The sequence below is a fragment of the Alexandromys fortis genome, unplaced genomic scaffold, assembly GCF_014885135.2.
Source record: "Alexandromys fortis isolate MF-2015 unplaced genomic scaffold, M_Fortis_MF-2015_v1.1 scaffold_1, whole genome shotgun sequence".
Classification (NCBI taxonomy): Eukaryota; Metazoa; Chordata; class Mammalia; order Rodentia; family Cricetidae; genus Alexandromys; species Alexandromys fortis.
Window position 1 is genome coordinate 34,258,230 of NW_026067927.1, and position 8,219 is coordinate 34,266,448.

At 52.6% G+C, this 8,219-nt stretch overlaps 1 protein-coding gene across 2 annotated transcripts in view; it reads left to right on the top strand.

Moving 5' to 3' along the window:
* Positions 1-1,937: 1,937 nt before the first annotated feature.
* Cdhr2 (cadherin related family member 2) overlaps positions 1,938-8,219 on the top strand; it is a 35,276-nt gene continuing 28,994 nt past the window's right edge. For both annotated transcript variants that reach the window (XM_050144203.1, XM_050144204.1), the window contains exon 1: positions 1,938-2,070. The gene's annotated coding sequence lies outside the window, so the exon portion shown is untranslated. The remainder of the gene's footprint in view (positions 2,071-8,219) is intronic.

An 8,219-nucleotide genomic window follows, 5' to 3' on the forward strand; every position in this document is an offset into this window, starting at 1 on the left:
TTTTTTTAAATTTTTTATGGTTTATTTAACTTTATTTTATGTGCATTGGTGTGAAGGTGTCAGATCCTCTAGAATTGGATCTTCATACAGTTGTGAGCTGCCATGTGGGTGCTGGGAATTGAACCTGGGTCCTCTAGAAGAGAAGTCTTAACCGCTGAGCCATCTCTCCAGCCTCCCTTCCTTCTTTCCTTCCTTCCTTCCTTCCTTCCTTCCTTCCTTCCTTCCTTCCTTCCTTCCTTCCTTCCTTCCTTTCTTTCTTTCTTTCTTTCTTTCTTTCTTTCTTTCTTTCTTTCTTCACACTATGTAGCCCAGACTGGCCTTGAACTCGTCATCCTCTGGCCTGCCCCTCCTCTGCACCTGGGATTATAACCACAGGCCACCATGCCAGGCTTCTCATTGATTCTTATAAGCAAACCTGTCCATTTGCTGTGGTTCTAAGTCGGATTGCCTAGACCTCAGCCACATGCCTAGCATGGAATGGAGGAGTCATGTGTGTTTCCTACAGGAAACTAGAGGACCATTACCTGGGCAAGGGCTCTTGGGCTCTTTGGACGTTGGTAGCCGTGACTGGGAGATGAGGATGCTTCATGGGCAGGGAGAAGCACAGAGGAGGATGCCCAAGGAGAGTAATGAGGAGAGACAGGGCAGCACTTTCTGTCCTGTGACTCAGGGGGCTCCCCACAGCCACTAGCAGTCAAGGGAAGCAGGCATGGCTTCAGGCTCCCTCTGGGGATGGGCACCACAAACATAGTCCTTAATTCTCTTTTTTTTTTTTTTTTGTTAATTTGTTTTGTTTTGGTTTTGTTTTTCAAGGCAGGGTTTCTCTGTCTAGGAGCTATGACTGCCCTGGAACTTTCTTTGTACACTAGGCTGACCACAAAGTCACTGAATTCTCCTGTCTCTGCCTCCCAACTGCTGGGATTAAAGGCATGCACCACCATGCCCAGCCATGATCCTTAATTCTTGTGGCATCCAGCATCTATGAGACACAATGTAAAGCACACAGTAGGTACTCAATAAATGCAGATTCTAGCTCCTCCCCAGAGACATGAGGACAGCCTTCACCAGGACTTTAAAGAACCATGAGCCTTTGGTGGATCTGGTGCTCTCTGAAGCGTGGCACTCACAGACTGGACTCTCAAAGCGGACACAGCAGGATTCAGAGGGAGCAGAGATTCCCCAGGCCGCTCAGCTAGAAAGAGGTACGCAGGCTGGGGATCTGGGGTGCAGGCCTCTTTCTATTGCACAGTAGGATGAAATGAACGTGGGGACCTGTTTCCCTATCAGAGGCCACCATTGTGAGTGGGTGGAGCCCCTGGGTACTGTCCTTCAATTTTTTTTCTTTGTTTTTGTTTCTTTGAGATGATATGTTACTATATTTGGTCTGGAACTTGTTATGTAGACCAGCCTGGCCTAGAACTCAGAGGGATCTACCTGCCTCTGTCTTCTAAGTACTGGGATTAAGAGCATAGGCCACTACACCCAGTGTTGGCCCTGCCCTATGAGGGCCTTCTTAGCGGGGACAGATATCAGGCTGGGAGGGCCTCGTTCAAGCGGCAGGGTGCCCCCTTCATGCCAGCCTCAGGGGTTGGCCTGGAGGCTCAGTGCTTGATAGTTGAATCATTACAAGTTCCCTCACCCCCCCCCCATCTCCCCACCTACCTTCTCCACAGGTTCCACCCACTGAAGATCAGCCAGGAGAGAATAGGAGGTCCTGGTGGCCCTTTGGCTATCCTCATCCTCATCCCCATCTCCAGCTTGCAGCAGGACCCCGGACTGGGCACCTGGCTGTCCCCCTTCTCCAGCAGTTGGCTTGCCTGTCCCTCCAGTACTGCAGTCCTGGGGCCTTGCCTGCTCCAGCTGTAGCCAGTGCCTTCTGAGGAGGTGTGGTCTCTGCATGGTTAATAATTGCTCAGAGGAGGTGGAGATGGTGCCAAAGTCTGCAGCTGTGTGGCTGCTGGCTCCAGACAGTGCCCACCTGTGACTGGTGCACATCACTGCCTGTGTGCCCCTTCCAGGGCACAGGGAGGGGCCATCCAGCTCAGCTGCTTCGGGGGCTCATATCCAGGGGTAAGCTGGGGTCCTTGGGATTGAGGCAAGCCTTGGATGCTTCAGAATCATTCGCTGGCCATCTGGCACAGGGCAGAGGGCAGGGGAACACCAGCGGGCAGAGCTAGCTGTGGCGCTAGCCACTTTACTGGGTTGGGCAGAACTGGGTTTGAATCGGTGAGGTCACCTGCGCAGCCTGTTTCTTCTAGAGCGTAGGGCTGAGACCTCCTCTTCAGGCCGTGGCAGCCCCCGGTTCTGCCTTCCAAAGTAACTGGGGGGTATTTGGAGCAGCCAAAGGGATCCTTCAAGACAGAGGGGAAGGATCCCCCTAGGAAGGAAATTAGCCACCTCTTCTGCTATCTAGAAGGAGGGAGGAAGGGGCTGAGTCTGGCTCTGGACCTGAGTGGGAAAGCCCGCCTCCGTTCTGCTGGGCTAGATCTTCTCTCAGTTCCATTCATACTCTGAGTGGGCTGCTGACTGCTTTTGGGCCTCAGTTTCTGCATCTGTAGAGTGGGCGTGGTACTACTAGTAGCCCCTGAAGGGCTCATGAAGCAGGCAGGGCAGCGGTATGGAGGCTGTCCCTCACAGATTCAGGCGTCGAGTGCTGGGTCACCTCTGGGAGTACTGACTGTGCTATCCCCAACCGTAGCTGGTTACAGGGTAGAGACCCAGCCAGGCCAGCCCTTGTTCAGACAGGACTTACCTGCTGGCTGACTTGAGGCAGAATTTCGGAGAACACTGATGTTCTGATCAGCATGGGCCATAGCCTGACCCTCACCTTGTTCCTCAGCAGGGGAACCAAAGCTGAGGGAGAGGGAGGTTTGCCTGGTGCTGGACAGTGTATGAAATGCTGGATTCAGACCTGGGACCTGATCCATTCCTGTCTTCCAGAAGAAGCAGCTGGGGGGTGGTGGCATTGCCTCTGGCTACAGAAAGCCTGGTATCCCTGGGGAATGGAAGTTAGAATATCCCTGGGTCCCTATCTTTGCAGCTGGGCCATTTGCCTGGGCTGGTGGGATCAGGAGCGACCCTTGTGGGGTCATCAGAGGGGCACCTGTGTCCAATCTTGCCTGCAGCTGGGATTTAACCCTCTTTCCTTTGTTCTTGGCTGTCCCTCTGAACTGGCATTTATTTTTAGGGTCATGAACAATAACTAAACAATAGCTGTTTCCTGGAGAGCAGCTGTGGGAAGGAGTGAGAGAAAGCGGAAGTGAAAGGGCTTAGGGAGCTGCGCTAGGGATGAGGAGGAGTCGGGCAGCTGTAGGGTAGGGAAACATGGCTGGGCTTTTAGCAGGGGAGGGGGTCTGTTCTCCTGTAGCCCTCCCAGAAGTCCTCGGTAGGTATGAGGTCCTCACTCCCACTGGATCGAATTCTAGAGGCATTTGGTTTCCTGGAGTCTTGTGAGGTGTGGCCAAAGCGCCCTCTGAGCTGAGAGGAAGGAGCCTGTGCCGGGTCAGGCCTGGCTCTGGGAGTCATAGGGTGACCGGGAGCCCCTAATGCTCCTGATCTTTCTCAGACACTTTACAGCATGGATAGTTGTATATTTTTAACTGACACAAATTAATTGAATAGATTGATGAAGTACAGCTTAGCATTTCTACATCCATATTAAGTCATAATAATTAGATCAGGGTATTTGGCCCACTACTCACCCCAGACGGGTCTCACATCTTCATGATGGGAGTGAGCAAGCTTCCCCACCGGCTCATTTGAAGTGTTTGTCCCGCAGAGCTACCCTGCTGTGGTAGAGAGCCTCCTGCTCAGCCCCAAGTGAGTGGGAATTTGGGAGCAAGGCCCTGGGATTTCTGGGGCCTAGATCTGTTCTTTCTGCCTCTCTCTATCCCCATCATCCCCATCTGCTTCTCCCTCCCTGATTTTCTCTTTTACAGTTTCGTTCTTTGTAGCTCAGGCTAGCATAGAACTGGAGAGCCCGCCTCCTGAGTAACGGGATACTGGCTGTGTTCCAGGCCCAGCCTCCTATCTAGAGAAGCAGACTGTATCAGGTGCATAGTGACATCAAAGGGGGTCTCACTTCACACCCAAGTTTGATTTGTGGTTTTCCACAGGAGAAAAGGAGGGGGATTTCCCTAGTCCCAGTCCGCAGGCACCTCCCCTCCCCTCCCTTTCTTCTCCCTTCTGTCCTGGAACAAATGTCCCCTGACTGGGGGTCCCAGAGGCTCCATTTGTGACCTGAGCCTTGAAGGATAGACGGAACTTGCACAGTGGTGAGGGACACCAGAGGGCCTTTGGGGGCAGAGGAGACACATGCAAATCTAGAGTGAGCATGCAGGGTGTGGACTGCGGATAGGACACCATGAGAGGGGAAGAGAGCCACCTGTGGAAGAGACCCAGGTCCTCTAAGGACTTGGCTTGCCAAGGGTAGGAAGTGTGTCCCATAGCCAGTATGAGCCTTGGACAGGCGGGTCTTGGGAGTGACTATGTCCATCGAGGTGACGCAGGTCATCTGGAACTTGGTAGTTGGTACTGATCTCATGACACATCTTTCTTAAGTGACAGAATCCAGGAGAGGATGCTGCAAACTGCAGAACTTTGGCCTCATCATGATCAGTGACTATGGCTGTGAAAAGTCATAGTGACAAAGATAGGGATGAGACCATGAGACCTAGGGTCAACTCAGGCAGCGTGGGGAGCAGGACCCAAAGGAGCTCTGGGCATGGCCTCTGACTGCTGTGGATTGCTGGGCAGGAGACCCAGTTTCCCTAGAGGTTTAAGGTTTCCAAGGGGCAAAGAGGCGTGTCTGAGCCGGCACTCCCTCCCAGGAGCTAGTGACCCGGCAGGGGAGATGTCACGCGAGTGTGCAGACGTGGGTCCCTATCATCCGAGTTACACTATGGGAATGGGATGGGGGGAAGGAGGAGCAACTTGGATGAACAGTGAACAGGAGTGGGGCTGTGAGTGGACTTTGGTGGCCATGGAGAAGGAAGGAAGGTTCCAGCTCGGTTTCTTTTCATCAGCTTCACCTCTCCGGGGCTACTGCGGAGCCTAGGGGAAAATGTGGTACATCAGAACAGGAGGGGGGAGGAGGAAGAAGAAAGAAGAGGAGGAGGAAGAGGGGACACTTGAAGCCCTGAAAAGGGAGCACAAAGATTTGTCCCCTGCTGAGCTTGGAACCCCGGGCCCTGTGCATGCCACTGATGTGTGGCTCCAGACCTTTTAAACTTTGTCTTGAGGTGCAGTCCTCCCTTGTTTCCAGGCTAACTTGGACTCTCAACCCTCGTGCCTCGCCCTTCAAGTAGCTGGAGTTATGGGCACACACTCCTTACCCCACTGGATTGGGTCCTAGTATGGATGGTAGTGGGTTCCTTCCAAACTTCTTTGCTAAGGACACGATAGCGGGTGCAAAGGGCCAGCCCAGCGCTGCCCTTCACCGCCAACTCCCTTCCCTGTGCTGAGCTGGGTGGAGAAACTTCCTTCTTGGGAGATTGGCTGAGATGACCTTTGTGGCCGGGATGAACTGCACATGCATGCATTGGCGACTGATCAGCCTGTGGCTGTTTCTTTACTCCCAGTAGAAGGGAAAGGATTGAAGAAAAGACAGAGGAGTTAGGCTCAAGGTGATGATAGCCCCATGGAGATGTCCGGCCTTCATGTGCCCAGCCAGCAAGAAAGCCCCAGGATCTTCTTCACAGGGCACATGCCTCACCCCCTGCTGCCCGCCACTCTCATCCACCTGCCACCATCACCACCTCCATGATCACACCACCACCTCCATGATCGCACCACCACCTCCATGATCACACCACCACCTCCATGATCACACCACCACCTCCATGATCACACCACCACCTCCATCCATTCCACCTAGACCCCACTCCCATCCGCTCACTGCCATCCCCACCCCGAACCATCGCCCCAAACCCAGACCTTGCCTTCATTTGTAGCACAAGCCTTGCCCCTGCCCTGGTTGCTATGCTCTGGTCTCTACATTCAATCTCAGAGCATGGGGGATGGAGTCCCGGAGCAAGAGCAAGCTCCATGGTGACTTCAATGAGAGTGCAAAGCCAAAGTGACGGTGCAAGCTCCGGCACAAAAGGAAGGCACCCAAATCTGTGGAGCACCCGAGAGCTGCGGGCACGTGGGCTGGCATCACACCAGCCCCAGAGCAGAGCCAGGCAGGGCACGGGCTCGTTGGAGAGCAGCGAGCCACCCACCAGGACTGACTTCCACTCCCACCTTCGCTGGTCTTGTTTGCTTGGTTTCCTTGGCATCACAAGCCCATGCTTTCCCTCTGCCAGAGGTGCAACCCTCCCTCCCGCAGGATGTGGGAGCCCCCAGTCTTCAGGGTGCACTGATGACCAGCTACCTCCCCACTTGTGGCCAGCACCCTGTTTCCTGACTCTGACTGACTCCTATACTTGATTCCAGAGAGGTAAAAATCTGGGCTCAGTCTAAGACTGTGTGACCAATACTTTTCGTGGGTATAGATAGAATACTAGGTTGGAGATCACTTGTTTCCAGCATTTTGCAGAAATAGTGTTCTGGCCACTCACTACTGTATAATAAATCATTCCAGAGCACAGTGGTTTAAACAACAATCTATTATTATTAATGTTCATGATTCTGTAGGAATTTAGGTATAGCAAGGATTCAGCTCTGCTCATGGTATTTGGGGCTTCATCTAGGATTTTGCATGTCGTAATGGGACTGAGGGCACCTTTTGCTCACAGCTTGGCAGCCTCAGAGGCTCGTGACTCCAGCACTGTTGAACTGGGGCTGGGTAATTCTCTGTGGAAGCAGGCCTGCGCGGTAAAGTCTCGACATCCTAAATGCCAGAAGTGAGCCCCAAATTTTGAGACATTTCTTTCTTGGATGTTGGTCCTCACAGAGCCTCTTGTATCTCCGTGGGGTACCCATTATTATCATTTTCCTGGGTCTCTTGCATTTTCTGTGTCTTCAGAGTTGGTTGTCCATGCTCTTGTTGGCTTGAGTTTGCGGTTCTGTGTGTGGAGTCTGGGGGACAGGGAAGCTGTGTTTTATTGTGCTTGACCGCTTTTCTACCACTGTGACTATGGCTGAATCTAGGTAACTCTGGTTGGTGGCTTTGGGTTGTGGGTGACACCTGTCACCTGGAGGCCACACTACGAGGTGATCCTATGGAGACCCTCTTGTACGCGTTTTAGAATCTAGAGTTTGTTTTAATTTTTTTTTTCATTTTAGGTAGGCCATTTAAAATTTTACATTATTATTTTGTTTGCTGTGCTGGAGCAAACCCAGGGCCTCACACGAGCTAGGCAAGCTCTGTCACTGAGCTGACGCATGTCCCCGCCATGTTCTCAGCTGTCAGTTTCCGGTTGTTGGTGGAAATGTCACTTCATCATTGTTAAAGGTGCAATCTTTCCTGTCACACCTCTTCACTATGGGTCCCCCTCCTCTGTAGTGTCCCCAGGTCCAGCTTGTCTGATCAGCCTCAGTGGAAGTGGACCACATTCCCTGGGGCAGAGGCTGGCGCAGGCAGTGGAGTCTGGAAGTCCAATTGCCTCTCTCAAAATGTCCCTTCTCTCAGACCACTTCATGCCTCTGTTTTCAGGGAACTCTGGAACTTTCAGCCTTGCTGGGGTTCGAGTCTTCTTCCTGGGGTGCACTCCACTCCAACCCCTACTCTGTTTCAAGTGTCACCGGCTTGATAAGGTGACATGATGCCAACAGCTTGCTAGCTTCCAGTATTCCTGCTGCCATTGCAGTGGGGTTCCAGGGTGGCAGAGGAGTGGCCACCCAAAGCAGGGCCATCCCACGAAGCAGAAGGCTCTTCCACTCTTCACACAGGCCTCCCTGACCCCTCAGATCTCTGCCCACTCTTCGCCTGCTTGGGGCTCTCCCCTTCCCATTCTGGCTATCTATGGCTGCAAGACTCACCGCCACAGAGATTACTGGCAAAGAGCAATAACAAGACCATGTGTTATGAAACACGCTTGCAATCCCAGCACTTGGGAGGCTGAGGCTGGAGGATCCCTCAAGCTCAGGACTTTGAGTCCCAGCCTGGGAAGTATGGTGAGACTCCCATTAAACATACACACACATAAACACACACACACACACACACACACACACATAAACACACACACACACACACATACACATAAACACACCACACACACACACATACACATAAACACACCACACACACACACATACACATAAACACACACACA